Here is a 19998-nt window from a genome sequence, read left to right on the forward strand (position 1 = left end):
GTCGTGTCTGACTCTTTGCGACCTCATGGACTGTAGCCCTCCAGGCTCCTCTGTCCATGGAATTCTCCAGGCAATATGCATAGGAAAAAAAGTCATTCTTTCCTTCCTTCCTGTTCTTTAAAAACAGTCTGTCATACTATGCTTGCTGGTCTATTCTGTACCCTTTGTAAAACATTCAATTATATGATTTTAAATGTTTTCACGACAGTACATGTGAAACTACCTTGTTTTGCTGCAAAGTGAGTATTGGGTCCATGGCACAAGAATCTCAGTGTTTTCCTGTTGGTGGTGGGTGGGTGGATTCTTTTTTTTTTTCCCTTAATATTAATAGCGGTGCTTTGATGCACTTTCTGGTTTATGCCTCCAAGCACATGGGCAGACAGTTGTCTTAGGTGGTTACTGATGAGTGAAGTTGTTGGGCTACCCCATGAATGAGTTTAAGATCTTCATAAATATTGCCAGTTCATTCTCTAAAAAGCATCACTTACCAGCAGATACCAGATTTCCTCTTTGCCCACCTCTTGCCACACCTCCGTTCTTCATGCTTTTTGATTTTTGCCACCCTGCTGGGTGAACAATGGTATCTCTCCATGGTTGTACTTTCCTCCCCCTTCTCTTTACTCTGGGAAGTTCATCTTCTCAGGTCTCTGCATTTCCCAGTGGCCCTGGCAAGCGTCAGTCCTTACAAGACTCAGTGACTATCCTGAGGCCCAGGGCCCCTGGGCAACTCGGGTCTTGCCCAAGGGTGGACACCTCTCTGTTTCTCTTCTGAAAAGCTCCTAAGTCTGCTCTTCCGGGATTGGTTATCCCAGGATCACCTGCTTCTCTCCAGATCCTGGCAGGGGTTGTTAGAAAAGCCTTGCTTTGGATTTCCCTACTCAGATGGATTCATCCACTGCCATCGTCACCACCCTTGGCAACAATCTGAGTGTTGAGTCTGTGTCAGGCTCTGGGTGAACCACATGGGTTACTCATTTAATTCTCTCCACAGCCCTGTGAGGTAGGGAGTTGTGTTGTTACCCCTATTATGTCAATTAGGTGACATAAGGACAGAAATTGATTCAAAAACAACCCAAACAACAAGGGAAGAGTTAACAAATACCCTGTCTTGCTGTGGAGCCCCAGTTCCTACCCATTGCTCTCACTTTGAGTGACAGACAGATGCACGCTTGCTCAGTGGAGAGCTCTTCTGTGGTCATAGCTTATGGACCACGTGGAGCCATCAGGCCCATGTTCATGGTGGCCCTGACCACACTCAGGGGCCTTCCCAGAGGAGAGTGTAGAAGTGGAGAGTGTGTTTGGGGTTTTGTCTGCCTCCAGCATATGAACATGGGCTCTTGCATTTCACCAACCCCTCTGCTCTGGTGTACAGTTGGGGGTGATGGTCCCACCCATGTTCATCCAAAATACCTCCCTGGTAAGGGGCTTTCAGGTTGAGCCTGTTTGTCACGGGAATGAATCTACTTGGTTAGGATAAATAAGCCCACGGAGCTGTGGCCAGAGAGGAGGTTCTTCTCTTGCCCCCATAGACCTGATTAGTTATCCTCCCTAAAATGTTTAACTTTAGACCTTATTAAAGCAGGCAGAGTGCAGTTTCAGAGGTCTTCCTGAGCTGCAGCCCCTGACCCCAACTCTCCATAATGTCTAACACATAGACATGCAGAGGTCCTAGGCTCACTGTCTGGTTTCTTCTTCATCAGGACAGTGTGGAGCAGTCAGGCCTGAGGGGGAAATGACTGAGTTCACACAGATAAGCCTGGTCTCAGGCCTGCAGGGACTGGGGCGCTGGCTCTTTACACAACATCGCAGCTACTTTCATGTGATTATTAGGAGCACTTGTTCCCAAAATTGATTTTATTAACTGATAATGCCTTGAAGGAAACCAACCCATTGATTAGTCAATTATTCATTCAGTGGGAATTTATGAAATATAAATGTGTGCACCAGAGACAGCGACTTAAGTAAGATGCATTCTCAGGGAATTCAGGGTTGGAGGGAGTGGGCTTTTGCATACACAATGAGCAGTGGTTAAGTAGAAAATTTTAATTCATCATTGGTCAGTGGGGATAATAATAGTACCTCCTGCATGGCATGTCCTGAGTTAGTCATAGTCAGGCACCTGGCCTGGAGTAAGCCCCCAGTTAAGGCATCTGTTTTCATTTTTGTTTGTTTATATTTAATCCCACATATCGTGAGGAGCCTAGGAAGATTGTTCCGCCAAAAGGTTGATAGAGCCAGACTTGTGGTTTAGAAATGATAATCCATTGGCATGATTTCTCATCCTATATGTTATCATCTTTTTAGTGTCTACCTTACTTAATGGACTGTGAACTCCATGGGGCCAAGTCTTGGCTGTTTTGTTCACAATTGTTTCCCCAGTGCTTGGCAGGCAGTAGGTGCTCACTGATATTTCTGGACTGACGAGTGTAGGGGTCAGGTAGTGGTAAGGGGTGGACCCCGGATCCTTGAGGTGAGGTGCTGTGACAGAGCCTGCCACTGAGAAGGACCTGAGCTCACCTGAGCCAACCCCAGGTCCCCAAAGAGAGGGGCTCCCTGGAGGCCCTGCCCACAGACCTCACTCCTTTCTGAGGGGATGTCGTTTTGCTCCTGAGCTTTAGGGACATTTTGTCTTTTAAGCAAGTGACTTTATTATGGGGGGACCTAGTCCCACAGCATTTATTAACTGAGCATCCATTACTTGTCACTTGTACTTCTGGGTGCCAACTCACAAGAACACAAGCTTTCTAGAAGAGGAAGCCCTGGGAATGCAGTTTGCTGCTGCCATCGGTGATGCTAGGGGGATAGTGCCTCTGTGCCTCTTTCCTCAGCTGTGCAGTAGCGGAGTTAGGCAACCAGAATTTCTGATGTTCAAGACGATTTTGAGGGGAGAATCCCTTGCCCTTCAAATAAGTCCTTCAGGTATATGAACTTCTGATAGCTCCCTGAAACGGATAGAAGGTTAGGACTCAGCCCACGCTGGAGAAGTGGAAGGTTTTCATTCATTCATTCATTCATTCATGTGTCAGTCAGTCAGTGAACCTCCCATCCTTGGTTAGCAGCCCTAAGCACTTTCGGAAAATGTTCAAATAAGGGGTTACTCTCTGCTTGCAGGGCCTGTCACTCTCAGATTGTACAAATACATATCTCTTTTATGAAAATGAAGATCTTCTCTGGCTCCCTCATTTATTCCAGGGTGTTTTGAGCACCTCCTTTGTGCTGGCTTGGCTACTTTACTGACTTGTCTGGTGCAGCGACACTCCACATCTAGTCCAGGGCCCTGTGCACAATACGTTCTCAATCCGTGAGTGGCTTTAGTGGGCTGAACTGGCTAGAAAACAGAATGGTTTTTTTTTGTTGTTGTTGGCTGCAACTTGCGGTGGGGTCTCAGTTCCCCGACCAGGGATTGAACCTGCGCCTCCTACAGGGGAAGCATGTGGTTCTTAACCACTAGTGGAAGTGGAAGTGCCAGGGAAACCCCCAGAGTGATTAGTGGATGAATCACAGCATGAAGAGCTGTGTCCAGAATTGAGGTTTGGTGTGTGCTGTGTTGTTTCCACGATCTAAGGGTAGGCTGCCTCGAGAGCCCTCACCTTAGACAGGTTAGTCTGTTGTTAGTTGCTGTCTTCTTGATCTGCTTATCAGCTTGCATCTTGTCCTTTAGGCAGGAGCTGTTTTGGTCACTGATTTTTATGAGCTCTTTGTTCACCGCCCAAGGCTGTGGGGGCCTGCTCAGCTTCCTCCACCTCCAGAAGTTCAGCTGCTGAGCTTGAGCTGCTGGCGTCTGTACTGTGCGTGTGTGCATGCTCAGTTGCTAAGTCGTGTCTGACTCTCTGAGACCCTGTGGACTGAAGCCTGCCAGGCTCCTCTGTCCATGGGCTTCTCCAGGCAAGGATACTGGAGTGAGTCGCTGTTCCCTCCTCCAGGGGATGTAGGTCCTGACCCAGGAATCAAACCTGGCCTCTTGCATCTCCTGTGTTGGCTGATGGATTTTTACCCCTTGCGCCACCTGGGAAGAGCCTGAGAAGCTGGAGACCCAGCAAAAGGGAGAATAACCACTCCTGACCAGAGACACTAGCCTTCAGTCTCAACCTCAGCAGCCCTGTGACCTTGAGCAAGGCACTTCACGTCTCCAAGGTGTCTGGGACTTTCTGTCAGCATCTCTCACAGTCTGCTCCTCAGAGCATGATTGCCTCCAAACATTAATAAGCACTGCAGGGGAGAATGGGGCCTGCGCCAAACTTGTTTGGCCGTTGCTGACTTCGGCTCAGACAAGTGTGACCTTCCTCACAGGTCCCAGCAGAGCCTGTAAAAGGTCAGTGTGCAGGGGAGGGGCCTCTTAAGGGAGGGTAAGGTATGCGGCACCCCGCCCCCAACACCTGCTGTTGGCACGGATCACACTGGGGACATGCCTGACTGGAAGATCTTGAAGCTTCTTCCCAGTGCTGCAGTGATGTCCCTGGGACAGAGAGACATAGATGCTGGATATTTGAATGCTTTAGTGGTCTTTTTTGTTTTTTTTGATAGGAACTTTAAAATAGTATTGTAGACAAAAGATGGAAGAAGTCTTCCAGTCCCTGTCAAAAACCTGCCAGTGAGTGAGTGGAAAAGTGGGTCAGATGTCTTCATGCCTGTTTTTATTCAGGCAGAAATTTTTTCTGTGCAAAGAACACTCAGCTGCAGTTTGAAAAACGAATGTGCAGCATCTACTCTGCCTCTCCTTGATTGTGTGACCTTGGATGTCTCTCTTCTCTCTCATATCAGTTATTGGCTTGAAAGAACATTTGGTTGATGGATGACTTTTACTTTCAATCCTAAAATTTTAGATGTATATATACAAATGTTTATATATTGAATTAAAAAAATCTTTTGGCTGCCCTAGCTCTTTGTTGCTGTGTGTGGGCTTTCTCTAGTTGAGGTGAGTGGGTGCTACTCTCTAGTTGGGATGTGCAGGCTTCTTTGCAGTGGCTTCTCTCGTTGCAGAGCACAGGCTCTAGAGCGTGGCTCCATGTTTGTGGCACATGGGCTTAATTGCCCTGCTGCGTGTGGAATCTTCCCAGACCAGGGATCAAACCCTTGCCCCCTGCATTGGCAGGTGCATTCTTAACCACTGGACCACCAGGGCAGTCTGGTATATTGCTTGAAACAGCTGAAAAGCTTTTGTAAGTCACTGAGGGCAGACGTGGTCTGTGTTGACTCCTCAGGGCAGTGCCTGGGATAGAGTCATCACTCACTAAACATTTGTTGCATAAATATGAAAACAGAGTGTACTCCTCATTACATTCATTGGAATAAGCCCAGAGACAGGTTATTATTAAACGAGTGTTAAGGTAATTGAGTGAGTGAGCTTCTGTGACACGTGAAGACCCAGGGATGTTAGTTTACAGATGAGAAACTGACACTTTGGGAGGCAAAGTGCTGGGCTGTGGTCTTGTAGCCGGAATGGAAAAGCCAAGACCCAGATTCAGCCTCCTGAGTCTGAGCTTCTGCTTTGGTGTGGTTTTTCCCCACTAAATCATCTTTCTGTGTCCTTTATGTGGTTAGAGGTGTTAATTAGGATAGTGTCCTGAAAGATCTTCTGTGAAGACACTGAAAAAGCTCTTCAGTTCTCCAGGGAGCCTGACTAGTTCTCTACATAGAAAATTATAATAATGTCTTCCAATTCTGGGCACCTCCTGAGGGGCTTTTTATGTGTATTGGCTCCAAACACCACAGCAACTGAGCAGAATGCACATTATCTGCCTCCGTTTTGCAGATGAAGGAGCAGTTTTAAGTACCTGCCCCAGTTCAGTTCAGTTCAGTCGCTCAGTCGTGTCCAACTCTTTGCGACCCCGTGAACTGCAGCACGCCAGGCCTCCCTGTCCATCACCAACTGCCGAAGTTTACTCAAACTCATGTCCACTGAGTCGGTGATGCCATCCAACCATCTCATCCATCCTCTGTTGTCCCCTTCTCCTCCTGCCCTCAATCTTTCCCAGCATCAGGGTCTTTTCAAATGAGTCAGCTCTTCGCATCAGGTGGCCAAAGTATCAGCTTCAACGTCAGTCCTTCCAATGAACACCCAGGACTGATCTCCTTTAGGATGGACTGGTTAGATCTCCTTGCAGTCCAAGGGACTCTCAAGAGTCTTCTCCAACACCACAGTTCAAAAGCATCAATTCTTCAGCGCTCAACTTTCTTTATAGTCCAACTCTCATATCCATACATGACCACTGGAAAAACCATAGCCTTGACTAGATGGACCTTTGTTGACAAGTAATGTCTCTGCTTATTAATATGCTATCTAGGTTGGTCATAACTTTCCTTCCAAGCAGTAAGCGTCTTTTAATTTCATGGCCTGCCCCAGTGTCACAGGTAATTGTTGGAATACCTGGGTCTTTGATGCTCTTAAGGGAGAAAGCCCCTGGCCTTCTTGCCATTCCCCCTGTTTCTCATCCGACTGGGACCCTCGTCTTACCTTGTCCTTGCAGGTGAGTGCTTGGAGCGCCTCTGCAGGATGGGGAGGGGTTGCCATGGCTGCCCCAGGGTTGGGACTGGGCTTCAGCCGAGGGAATCATTAAGGTGCAGATGGTTGGCATTTGAGTTTCATTGGGAGCCCATCCACATGTTCTAATTCCAGGCAGTCTCTTCACAATGGGCCCCAGTGATGGGGGTACTGCCAGGAGAATGTTAGACAAAGTGGTGGCAGTCCTTGGCCCAGTTGTTGAAGTTTTCCCAGTCTCGGTTTGCCATCTGTGAAGGTGGAGAACAGTGGTATTTAGATCATAAAGTTGATGTGAAGGTTCAGTCTGGTAAGAAGTCCGTCACTTGAGGTCACCGGGCACCTGGTTAACACCTGGTGCATGGCCGTAGTCTGTTATCAGCCTGTAAATCATTCTCCCACCAACTGCAGAACCGAGGAGGAGACGTCAGAGTGTTCTATGACGATCCTTACGGTGATCACCTTGGAAAATTCATTCAGCAGTTATTTGAATACCTACCGTGTGCTCAGCTGTATCCGCACGCTGGGGAATGCAGTCAGATCTGGGCCTTGCTTCTGACATGGAAGGGAAGATGAATGTCTGTCGTAGGAGACACGCGGGGTTAAGGAAGGGCCTAGCAGGGTCTGGTGCACAGTGTGCACCTGGGAAGTGCTTAAAAACACTCAAACTGAAGGGGACTCCGATGGGCACCGCCCTTGAAGTGGTACCAGGAAACACAGTGCACAAGCCTGGCAGGGGACGCTCACCCAACCCCCGCCCTGCAGGCGGACGGTGACACGTGAAAAGCAGCACCTATCCTGATGCTGAGTCCTCGCTGGGTGGGGCCATGTGCGTCAGTCTCCCTCCTGGGAATCTGATTGAAAAAAAAAATTCCTCCCAGGCAAGAGCGTGGCACATTTCCTGGAGGAAAATCAACCAAGAATCAGGCTTGGAGAGCTGTATGAACCTAGAGGTGGGGGCATGTGAACCCGCAATGGTTGAAGCGTTCACTGTACCTCACAGAGGAACTGAACTGTCATGATGCATTTATGAAGCGCTGTCTCGTATCGGATGTTCTCTGGGTTTGGAGTGGAGGGAGTCTTAAGACTCTGTCTCTAGATGGGGGAAGAGCATGGGAACTCGAGCAGGCTCCCTGTGTTCATTGCTTGGATGGGCATGGATCGAGGACCTGCTGTGTGCCAGGCGCTGCCCCAGGCTCAGGGCTAGATCTGTGACTGGTCATTTTGCCCGTAAGGAAACTGACCGGGGAGGTGATATGCCTGGAGGTTACACAGTGAGTTTGTAGCCGAGGTGGAATTAGAACCTGGGAGTCCTGTAGCCATGGATGTGGCAATTAATGGGGCCGGGTCAGCACCCAGCTGTCCTTTGGGAGGTTGTCCTCGTGATTAGGACTGAGGACCTTTTTTACCTGTCTGTCCATTTGGGCAAGTAAGAAAAGTTTTCACCTTTTCCCTCGTTTCCCTCCTTGCTTTCCTTACTGTCCCCATTTCTGCAGGTCCCTGGGGTCCTTCCTCATTCCTTCGGCACCTCCCACACTCTGAGGATTTTTCCAAGGCAACTCATTTTCTTACCTCCCCCACCCCGTCTTGCCACCACTTTAGTTTCAGTAGTTTATGGGGTTTTGCCAAGTCTTAGTTTTCCACATTGTTGTAATCATAGTAGTTTTATGATACTTCTCACTTGTGTCAGTCATTTTTTTGCTACATGGTCTTCATATGCATTCTTTTTTAAGGGATGTATAATAGCTCATTCATGTAACAAATATTTATTGAGTGGCTGCTCTGTGCCTGGCCCTGTCCTACAAATGAGTGAGCAGGAACTCGATGCTGCCCCTGCCCGCATGGAGGTTCTAATTAGTGGGAAAGTCGGCTGTTAATCTCACAATCACTTGGGCAGAATGTTCTGTTATGTTATGTGATGGTGTTGTGGGTGGGTGAGTTTTAATAATCTGTTTTGTACTCCCTAAAGCAAGTAAAGGAGGGTTTCACCTCTCCAGTGACATTTGAAAACACTTCCTGGGGTAGAGGAGGTGAGCATTCCAGGCAGAAGGCGCACTTTCACTGTTGCGGAAAATTTTTTAAAAAAGTATAAAACTGTTGGTCATGCAAAAAGAATATTGTGCTTTGGCTAGTAGGCATGTTTTAAGTTCTGAAACAATGAAGATCTAATCACTTGTGAAAGACCTAACAACTCCTTTCTTTGTGTTCTTTATCTTTTTATTATAATATGTTATCAAAGAAACTAAGTTTTACCTTGTGTTTTTTCCACCCAACTTTATATTTGGAAGATTTGTAGCCTTACAGAAGGTTAACAGATTTTTTTTTAACCTAGATTTTATTTGAACATTTTGTGTCATTACTGTCTGTGTGTGTATGTGTATGTATACACATATGTACTTTTTTTTTTCCCACTTGGAAATCCATTGCAAACTACCTCTAAATACCTTGACCTGTAACTCTTAAAATAGGGACAGTCTTCACCCACTGTTACCCACCTCTGCAAATTAGCAATAATTTTAAAGTGTCTTTTTTTAGTGTCAGTTGTTCTCTTTATTACATATTTTGTATATATGCATAAGTTCATTCCAGTGTTGGGACTTAGTACATGATTCTAAAATAAGGAAGTGAGGATTTTCCCTGTGTCAATGGGGCAAGTCCCAATAGTTTTAAAAATTCTGTCATGAGGTTACATTAACATTGCAAACAAGAAAATAATCCTATTTCAAATACTAACTTGAAATCCAAGAAAGTGTATAAATTCCAGTAAGTGAAATCTATTCATAGGTGTTTACAAATGGCAGGAGATCCAAAGGCCGGCAGTACTTCACAAATGCATCTAATGAAGTATGTAGAAACTCAAGACAGATGATCCGCTTCCCGTCTTTTGTTCACGTGGTTCTTGTCATATAGGCAAGTGTGAGTATAGGATGTCCTTGTCATTTCGGTGGAAAGGGTAGTGCTGTTCATGAGGTAAAGATAAGCCAACCTAGGCAGCCTCTCACCTCCGGGTGAGCCGGAACACCTTTGCCCTCCCTTAGCACCGTGTCATAAAGAGACATTGGCTTTTATCAGCTGTATTTCAGAAAAATTTTCTTAAAAGCCGGTATGCTTCCTTCAAGGAGGTTCATCTTAGAAGCCTTGTGCATAGAACTATTTTAGGATTGAGGGAAGAGGCGGGAATAGATTTAGGGAACACAAGTCAGATGTCACTATTATCATTCAGAAATGCACTCTGTACTTCTCTTATCCTTCCAAAGACATCTCTCTCTCTCTATCTCTTTTTAAAAATCTGTGTTCAGTATTAATTTTACTTCTTTGATTATTCGAGTCCCTTTTTATTTAGCTGAGGCCTATCACATCTTTAAATATCCAGACCATATTCAGATTTCCTTAGCTTTTTCAAAACATTTTTTATAGCTCATTCCATTTCTCCTCCTTCCCACCCCACATCCAGGCAGCATTCCTGGCTGAAGCACTGCATTTGGTTCTTACTGTCCCCTTTAGTCCCCTTTAATCGTGGTGCTAGTAGTGAAGAATCCACCTGCCAATACAGGAGACATAAGAGATGCGGATTCAATCCCTGGGTTGGGAAGATCCCCTCAAGGAGGAAATGGCAACCCACTCTAGTATTCTTGCTGGGAGAATCCCATGGATAGAGGAGTCTGGTGGGCTACAGTCCATGGGGTCACAAAGAGTCAGACATGACTGAGAATCTGAGCACAAAATCCTTTGGGAAGCTCATGTACACACTGCTATATTTAAAATGGATAACTGACAAAAACCTATTGTATAGCACATATAACTCTACTCAATGTTATGTGCCAGCCTGGATGGGAGGGGGGTTTGGGGGACAATGGATACATGTATATGTATGGCTGAGTTCCCTCACTATCCACCTGAAACTGTTGTAACATTGGTAATTGGCTATACCCCAATACAAAATGTTTTGGTGTTAAAATAATATTCAGTTTGTAGGGTTGGGAAAATCCTTAAAGAGAGGGGAATACCAGACCACCTGACTTGCCTCCTGAGAAATCTTTATGCAGGTCAAGAAACAACAGTTAGAACTGGACATGGAAAAACAGGCTGGTTCCAAATCGGAAAAGGAGTACGTCAAGGCTGTATATTGTCACCCTGCTTATTTAACTTCTATGCAGAGTACATCATGAGAAACACTGGGCTAAATGAAACACAAGCTGGAGTCAAGATTGCTGGCAGAAATATCAATAACCTCAGATATGCAGATGACACCACCCTTAAGGCAGAAAGAGAAGAAGAACTAAAGAGCATCTTGATGAAAGTGAAAGAGGAGAGTGAAAAAGTTGGCTTAAAACTCAACATTCAGAAAACTAAGATCATGGCATCCAATCCCATCACTTCATGGCAAATAGATGGGGAAACAATGGAAACAGTGACAGACTTTATTTTGGGGGAGGCTCCAAAATCACTGCAGATGGTGACTACAGCCATGAAATTAAAAGATGCTTGCTCCTTGGAAGAAAAACTATGACTAACCTAGACAGCATATTGAAAAGCAGAGACATTACTTTGCCAAGAAAGGTTTGTCTAGTCAAAGCTATGGTTTTTCTAGTAGTCATGTATGGATGTGAGAGTTGGACTATAAAGAAAGCTGAGTGCTGAAGAATTGATGCTTTTGAACTATGGTGTTGGAGAAGACTCTTGAGAGTCCCTTGGACTTCAAGGAGATCCAACCAGTCCATCCTAAATGAAATTGATCCTGAATATTCATTGGATGGACTGATGCTGAAGCTGAAACTTCGATACTTTGGCCACCTGATGCAAAGAGCTGACTCATTTGAAAAGACCCTGATGCTGGGAAAGATTGAGGGCAGGAGGAGAAGGGGACAACAGAGGATGAGGTGGTTGGATGGCATCACCAACTCAATGGGACATGAGTTTGGGTAAACTCCTAGAGTTGGTGATGGACAGGGAGGCCTGGCGTGCTGCAGTCCACGGGGTCGCAAAGAGTTGGACACGACTGAGTGACTGAACTGAACTGAGGGTTGGGATTGGATCTGGGGACTTAAAGAATCTGTTTTTGTACCCATCCATCCATCTATCCATAAAACCAGCATTTTTTTTTGTTGAACCCCTTCTGTATCTGAGAAGGGGGTGTTAAGTGTGGGGGAGACAGCAGTGAATGAAGCAGATGTGGTGATCCTTGTCTTGATGGACTTTACCTTTTGGAGAGAAAGTCTGTATAAACAGACTATAAACTGACAGACGTGTGAAGCAACATTAGCTGATGATGTATTCTGTGAAGAAAAATAAAGTTAAATAAAGGGATAGAGTATAAGACAGAATTTTAGACAGGGAAACTGGGAGGGATCTTTTTTTTTCAGAGGATATCATTTTAGCATAGACCTGAGTGTTGAGAGCAAGCCCCGTGGCCTTTTTAGGGAAACTCTTGGCAGGCAGAAGAGAAGCATATGCACCGGCCCAGGGGCAGGGCAGGGGTTGAGCTTTGTGAGGAAGAGCATGCAGGTCAGTACCAGTAAATGTGTGTTGGTCAGTGTGACCAGCCTTGTTGCTGTGAGGTCACATCTTGAAGAATGTGTCTCCTTGCTCTGTGCTGGATGGGAGAGGGACCTACTAGGCTTGGCTAGGTGACTGGGGAGTAGGCCATCTCAGGAGGTGGGTTCCCAGTCACCAGAGATAGTTGAGCCAAAGCAACATAAGCATCTTTTTGACAAGGTCCTTATTTGGTTAGGGCTGTCTGTGTATTTCAAGCATTCCACCAAAATCCACACAAACACAGAAGGGGGACTATGACAGCTCAGAGGAAGGAATCTTTGTTAGAATAATCATTTACTTTGGCCAGATCACCATCATATTTTCTTTTCTTTTTTTTTTTTTTTTTGGTATATAGGAAAGCTGTTGATAATAACATCTTTTATTACTGTTGACTAATATTATGAAATAGTCCTACTTTTTAAATAGTTTTTAAATAGATTTTAATAGTTTTTCAGATCTTATTTATTTTTTTGCTGTTATTATTGGGAGGAGTTTTTCCAGACATATAATCACATTGTCTGTAACTCAATAAAATTTTGCTTCCTCTTCCTTTCAAATTGGTAATTTTTTTTGATTGTCCGACTACATTAGCAAGTGCTTCCTGAGTAATGTTAAACAGTGGTGAAACCTCAGGTCCTTCTTACCTTATACTTCAGTGGTGGAGCTCTAACCCTTCCCTCAAAATGTAATGTTGGCTTTCGGTTTGACCTGTGGTGCTCTTGAGGAAATTCCCCTCTGTTCCTATTTTGTTAAGAGGTTATTTTCCCCCTTAAAAGTCAGGAATAAATGTTGAAATTTAACAAGATTGGCATTTAAGAAGACATTGTTTTTTTCTTTTGATTCTGGTAATGACATGAATTACATTGATGCAGCCCATTCCAGTATTCTTGCCTGGAGAATCCTGTGGATGGAGGAGCCTGGTGGGCTGCTGACCATAGGGTCGCACAGAGTCGGACATGACTGAGGCGACTTAGCATGCATGGATGCATTGGAGAAGGAAATGGCAACCCACTCCAGTGGTCTTGCCTGGAGAATCCCAGGGATGGAGGAGCCTGGTGGGCTGCCGTCTATGGGGTCACACGGAGTCGGACATGACTGAAGCGACTTAGCAGCAGCAGCAGCATTCCCTAATACTGACCAATCTTTGCATTCCTAGTGTGAACCACGTGGTTGTGATCTGTGTTTCTTTTCATTAAAAAGCATTTTAAGTTACCATCATTTAAAATACTCTTCCATGAAGATGCGGTTAGTTGATCTGGTGGCTTAGAGTCGTGCTGTCAGGCTAGCTTGATTTCAGCTTGAAAAGTTGGAGTTAGAGCCATGAGCAAATATTCATTGACCAACGTACCATTGTTGAACGCTTGATGTGTGTACAATACTGCTGGGTGGCCTCCAGTGCCTTCTTGTATTAATAACGTGGTGGTCTTGTGATTCTGTGCAGTTGGTCCCATTAGTCAAGCTTTGTTGTTATTGCAAGTGACAGAAGCCCAATTCGGTCTGGAGTAAGCAGCATAGGGGCTGCAATGATCATATGAATGGAAGGGCCAGGAGTATATGGCTTCAGGCATGGCTGGACCCAGGGGTTCAGTGTTAGTAGGTCTCGGTCCCTTTCTCTTCTCTTGGCTCTGCTTTTTTTCTGTATTGGCCTCCTTCCCAGGAAGCCATCTTCCACAGGGCACCTCCCAGAAGCTCCAGGCTGACATTCTCCCACAGTGGTGGAGTGAGAGTTTATCATTCCCACTGGTTCTAACAGGACTGCCCAAGTAGCCTCACATTTGTTCAGCTTGTCGATGCTTTCTTCCGGACCATGAGGGTGGGGAGATAGGGTCAGCCTCACTTGGACCCATAAACTCAGAGTGGGGAAGGGTGGTTCCCCCAGTGGAAAGGCCAAGTGCTATTACCCATGGACAGGGAATCAGTTGCTGGATGAAACACCTCATGTTCACGACTCCTGAGCCAGTGACGCCCTTTCTTCTGTGACCTCATTGTCCTTTCTCACAAGTGGGAGGGGAGGCTGCCGGTCACTGGGACTCCTCACCCAACCTGAGGCCCAGCAAGTCAGTGACCGAGTCAGGATTCTAAGGTCTTACCTGAAGTTCGAGGCCTTACTTGCTCCACTGAATTACACATAGAAATAGGAGTGGAGAGTCAAAGCGTTAGATGGGCACCTTGCAAGTTGGTTGTCAAGGAAAAGGTTGCCCTCACCCTTGCCCCCAACCCCACAGACAAACACAGGGATCATCTTGGTTGTTCTTTTGTTCCCTTTTCCTAAAGAACTTAGAAGGTAGACACTTTTAAAGGGATATCCTTGATGAGATAAATATTTTTTGGAGTGTTTATAGTAGCAAAGTTTTAATTTGATGAATTCTTCTTGCCTCGTCTGATTTGCCATCTCTTCACATACTTTTTTATTTATTCACTTTTTAATTTTTTTTCTTTTAGTGTTTATTGAGTTGTCAATATATATACAGTGTGTGTGCCAACTTACGGGCAGAGCTCAGGGAGCGTCTGCATGTTTTTACCCCTTGGATGGAGGTCCAGCACTTGTTCAATTTACTGTCCCAGCCCAGCTTCTTCCTCTCAGCTTTTTCTTCCTTCCTCCCAGAGGAACTGTGGGCCCCTCGCCACTGCCTGGCCTCGGGCTGCACCTGGGCGCTCTCTGCCCAGCGCACGGCCCTGAGTCTAGGGCCAGAGTGAGAAAGCTGCCGCTGGAGGGTGGTGCCGGGAGCAGGGAAGTTACCCGCCCGGGAGGGGAAGCAGCCAGCCCTCCAGCCCTCCCCGCCGCGGGTGACCACCTGCCCTGTCTCATCCTGGGCTGGCAGGGCCCCTTGCCGTTCCTGCTCTTCCTCCCGAGGCTTGGAGAGAGCGGGGGTTTGCCGAAGGTCGTGGTGGTGGATGGTCCGCAGCTACAGTTCAGCCTCCCGCTGCCGTCTGTCCCACTCACTGAGTCCAGGTGGCTGGGTTGTTGAATGTGGTCATTCTCACGCCTCATTTCATGACACTCTTGATTTTTTTTTTTTTCCCCCTCTGGGAAATCTTGCCATTCTGTGGGAGATGGCATATATAATAAAGAGAATGTAGGCATTGAAATATGACATTTTGGATTCAAATTCCCGCTCTGTGTTATGACTCTGGGCAAGGATGTGACCTCCGTGAACCTCAGTGTCTTCATCTCTGAAGGGGATAATATTAATGCCAACCTCATAGACTGGTTCTGAGGATTAAATGTGATGATATATAGTTGATGCTCAGCACACTGATACCAGCTTGTTTTATATCTGAAAAGCCAGGTTATAGCATTTCTTGGGGAGGAGAGTGAGAAGTGACATAAAAGTGAGTTGAAAAAATCACAACCTCCCCCAGATGTGAACACTTTGGTATAACTTGAAGTTCACAGTTCTAAATTAGTTTAGTAATTCATGATAGCATGGTGTTGAAAAACTCACACTCTGGAGATGAACTGCCTTGGTTCCCAGCCTGACTGTGCCACCGGGTAACCTTGAGTAGATCACTTAACCTCTCTGTGATGGAGTTTCCTGGAATGTAAAATGAGGTGAATGGTAGGGCCTCCCTTCTCGCGCAGTTCCGAGGATTAAGTGAGATGAGGTGTGTAACATGCTTCCTTAGCCCAGGGCCTTAGTTGATGTGTAATAATTGTGGCGTGTTATTGCCAACATACTGGCTGGTATTTCTCCGTGCCTTTAAATGTCTCAATGGAAGTTTGCCTTGAGTTTCAGAATTCACACTCTCCTTGTCCGGGCGCTTCTGAAAGTTGTCTCCCCCGCCTGTCTCTCTCACGTTTGTGTTGGCAGCTGATTTGGGAAGAGAATACTGCTGGGGCAGCAGCATCCTCCAAAGACCACAGGAGGAGACTGGCTCTTGGAGAAGCGTGAATGCGCCGCTCTCTGGGATTGAGCATTTCGTCTGTTGGGGACAATGGGTGGCTTTCACGGGTGACTCATCCCCAGGGCAGCGGCAACCACAGCATGGGAAAAGCAGAATGGAGTTGAAGTTCCCGTTTGCCAAGTCGGTGCTTCGGTCACTGCACGGCGGCAGCTGAGGGGGCCGGGGAGGGTTGATTTCTCCACGGACCAAGGACTCCCTTCAGCCAGCAGTGGGTCACATGGAGCAACTGAAAGGATGTGAGAAAATAAGAGGTGCCGGCTTGGCCTTTTTAGTTTGAAAAATGCTCCTTTCGGCTCTGAATTGGTCCCTTGAGCTGCAAGGAGCAGTGCCAGTTAACCCACATTTAATTAGAAACTGGGTTAGTGGACATTCAGAGCGGGTCCTGCGTGTTGGACCCCTTCCAGGGGCTGGTACAGTAACGGCCATTGACACAGCCCTGGCTGTCTGTACGATGGAATCAGCTGGGTGAACGTACATTCATCTCCTCCCACCTCTGCCAACACTTTTCCTGATTGATTTTGCCAGCTCTGCAGAGAATGTTGACATTCCCCTTGATTTTCCTCAAAACCCATCCCCTCAGCTTATCTTTGCCTACCTCTGCTGTTTGGGAAACACTTCAACACATCCTTAGGGTCAGATTTTTCTTTTCCTCTCGGTGGAAGTTTTTCCTCTCCTGAGTGAAATGATGTTGCTTTCACATACTTCCCCGTGGTGTATGTGGTGGTTGGGGGCGGCGGGTTGGGGGCAGTGGGTTGGGGGCGGTGTGTGTGAAAGCTTCCCTCCCTTCCTCCCTCCCTCCCCCAGGCCTCACTGTGTCTTGTTTCTGGGGCTGGGACCCTGTGGACAGCGATACAGAGACTCCCTTGTCTGCCTGGTTCCCACCAGCTGATGAGCAAGGTCATGTTCAAACCCCTGACACCTGCTTATCAAGACCGCCAGCTGCACTCCACAGAGGTGCCCCTCCCCCATACCAGGGAGAGGGGGATAAGAATAGACTGGGGGGGACACTGTCCACCTGACCTTTGAAGCGTGGGGGGGGGGCATTTGATTGGACAACTGGACTCCGGAGGCTCCTGATTGATGTAGATGCCCCACCGTAACGGTTGTGCTATGCGTTGGAGAGTTCTTTTAAATAGACAGTTGTTCACTGTTTGCACGCACACTGTGTGATTTGATCCCCCCTTTCTTATTCTTCCAAGCCACATTGCTTTTTTAGAAAGCAGTTTTAGATCATCCACCTGCCACTTATTATTTGGAAGTGCTCTGATTACAGAGGCTCTGTAATCAGAGAGTACAGATTACGTGTGTCATGAAAATACATAAATTGCATTGGATGGTGGGATTTCAGTGGAGCTAAGGAATGGCTGAAGGGCAGCGTGTGTGAGCAGGAGTTCCTCTTTCTTTTCTGTGGATGCAGGTGCCCTGAGGCTCCTCTCAGGACTGGTCGGCTCCATGAGCTTCCTGGCGGATCCTGGGTGTCTCTGGAAGGGCAGGTCTTTGGTCCACCAGAGTTGCCATCTCGGGATTGGAAATCAAACTGCTCGTCATGGCTAGGGCTGCTTGGGGGTTAGTGGGACGATGCCCTTCTTGCCACTGAACATGATGTGGTCTTGAACATAGAACAAGGTGGGGTAATGTCTGGGCATTATGTAGGGGCAGATCCAGTTTTGAAGAGTCTGAAAATGTATATAATTTGTGGGGGGCTTCAAATTATAAAAAAGATTTCAAATTATAAAAAGGTTTCAAAAATATCCCTTTCCAAACTTTATTAAAATACCCTTTTCCAAATTTTATAAAAGTACAAAATCATATGGATGCCTCTCTAAGGAGGGGCTGTAGTTTCATGTGCTTCCTGATTCATCCATTGAGGGCTGGAGCAAAAAAGACGCACATTGTAAGGAGAAATTCAGAGGTGGGAAAGTAAGAGGTCCATCTCTAAGCTACATTAGAAAGCGGGGTTGGTGTTCCCATGTGTCTACATGCTGCTCAACTTGCAGGTGCATCGAAAAGTGGGCATTAGACATTTATGTAAACGATGAACATGGCTGTGTTCTGATGAAACTTTATTAAATCTTTTTTAAAAATTTGAAGTATAGTTGATGTACAATGTGTTAGTTTTAGGTGTACGGCAAAGTGATTCAGTTATGTGTGTGTGTGTGTGTGTATTCTCTTCCATTATAGGTTATTATAAGATACGGAATATAGTTCCCTGGGCTACAGAGTATGTCCTTGGTGTTTATTTTGTGTATCTGTTAATCTGAAACTCCTAGTTTATCCCTCCCTCCTTTCCCCTTTGGTAACAGTAAGTTTTTTTTTGCTATGTCTGTTAATCTGTTTCTGTTTTGTAAATAAGTTCATTTGTATCATTTTTTTTTTTAGATTCCACAAGTAAGTGATATTTTTGTTTGACTTGCCTCACTTGCTATGATCATCTCTAGGCCCCTCCATGTTGTTGCAGATGGCATTGTTTCCTTCTTTTTTTGTGGCTGAATAACATTCCATTCTACTACTTCTTTGTCTGTTCATCTGTCCATGGGCACTTAAGTTGCTCCCATATCTTGCCTATTGCAAATAGTGCTGCTATGAACATTGGGGTACATATATCTTTTCCAATTAGAGTTATCATCTTTTGTGGCTATGTGTACACGCATGAGATTGTTGAATCGTATGGTAACTCTATTTTTAGTTTTTTAAGGAACCTTCATACTGTTCTCCATAGTGGCTGCTCCAACTTACATTCCTGCCAACAGTGTAGGAGGTTTCCCTTTTCTTCACATCCTCTCTGGCATTATGATTCGTAGACTTTTTGATGATGGCAATTCTGACCTATGTGAAATGTGAGGTGATACCTCATTATGGTTTTGATTTGCATTTCTCTAATGATTAGTAATGTGAGTATCTTTTCATGTGCCTCTTGACCATCTGTATATCTTCTTTGGAGAAATGTCTGCTTGGTCTTCTGTCCATTGTTTGATTGGGTTGTTTGTTTCGGTATTGAGTTGTATGAGCTGTTTGCATACTTTGGAAGGTAAGCCCTTGCTGGGTGCATCATTGCAAATCTTTTCTCCCATTCCCTAAGTTGTCTTTGTATTTTGTTGATGGTTTCCTTTGCTGTGAAAAAGCTTTTAAGTTTGATAAGGCCCTATTTGTTTATTTTTGCTTTTATTTCTTTTGCCTTCAGAGACTAATCTAAGAAAATTTATGTCAGAGAATGTCTTCCCTAAGTTCTCTTCTGGGAGTTTTATGGTGTCATATCTTGCATTTAAATCTTTAAGTACCAATAAAGCTTTATTTATACAAACAGAGGGCTGGAGTTGGCCCTTGGACTACAGTTTGCCAGTCTCTGATCTGGACAGTAATTTCAGGTTATTTAATAAATTTTTGCAAAAAATTGATGTTTAAAAAATTTAAAACAAATTTTATAACATTCTGCTTTTGTAAGTTTATTTTTATTTATTATTAGCTATCACTTTTTATTTATTGCTAAAATTTTTACGGATTTTAGAAAAATATAAAGAGGAAATTTTAATACCACTTGTAATTCTACTACTCATCAGTAAACACTATTTAATCAGTGAATATTGCAGGAAATTTCCTTCTTGCCTTGGTATGCATATACACACACATTGATTATTTTAATTGAAATTATGCTGTCTGTGCCGCTGAGTTTCCAGGTTTCTTCTAGAATATAGGAATCCAGGTGGCAATGCAAGAGGTATAGTTTTGGAGGATGGTGCCGTCATGACTAAGGCTGTGGACTGTGGTGTCTGAGTCCTGGGTGTGAAGACGAGTTTGTTTTGAGCTGTGAGGCCTTGGACAAGTGATTTTAGTTCACCTGTAGAGTGAAGATAGTCACCCTACCCACCTGCTATGGTGGCTGTGAGGATTAAATGAGGTAATCCGGGAAGAGGGCTTAGTTCTTGAGCAGTGTCAATTTTAAGCATCATCATCATCGTTGTTGCTGTTACTGTCGTGTTTCCCTGGCTTGTGAGGCAGGTCATGGAGCTGCGGGTCTGCCCTGTTGATCCCAGCCCATAACCAACCACACTCTTCCTGGCACAGCTTGAAGGGGAGCAGGG

General features: G+C 45.5%; 1 protein-coding gene across 2 annotated transcripts in view; it reads left to right on the forward strand.

The window, feature by feature from the left end:
* Positions 1-19998, forward strand: part of ARHGEF3 (Rho guanine nucleotide exchange factor 3) — a 305270-nt gene that overhangs the window by 39754 nt on the left and 245518 nt on the right. The window lies entirely within an intron of this gene.

Source organism: Dama dama, chromosome 24, assembly GCF_033118175.1.
Source record: "Dama dama isolate Ldn47 chromosome 24, ASM3311817v1, whole genome shotgun sequence".
Classification (NCBI taxonomy): Eukaryota; Metazoa; Chordata; class Mammalia; order Artiodactyla; family Cervidae; genus Dama; species Dama dama.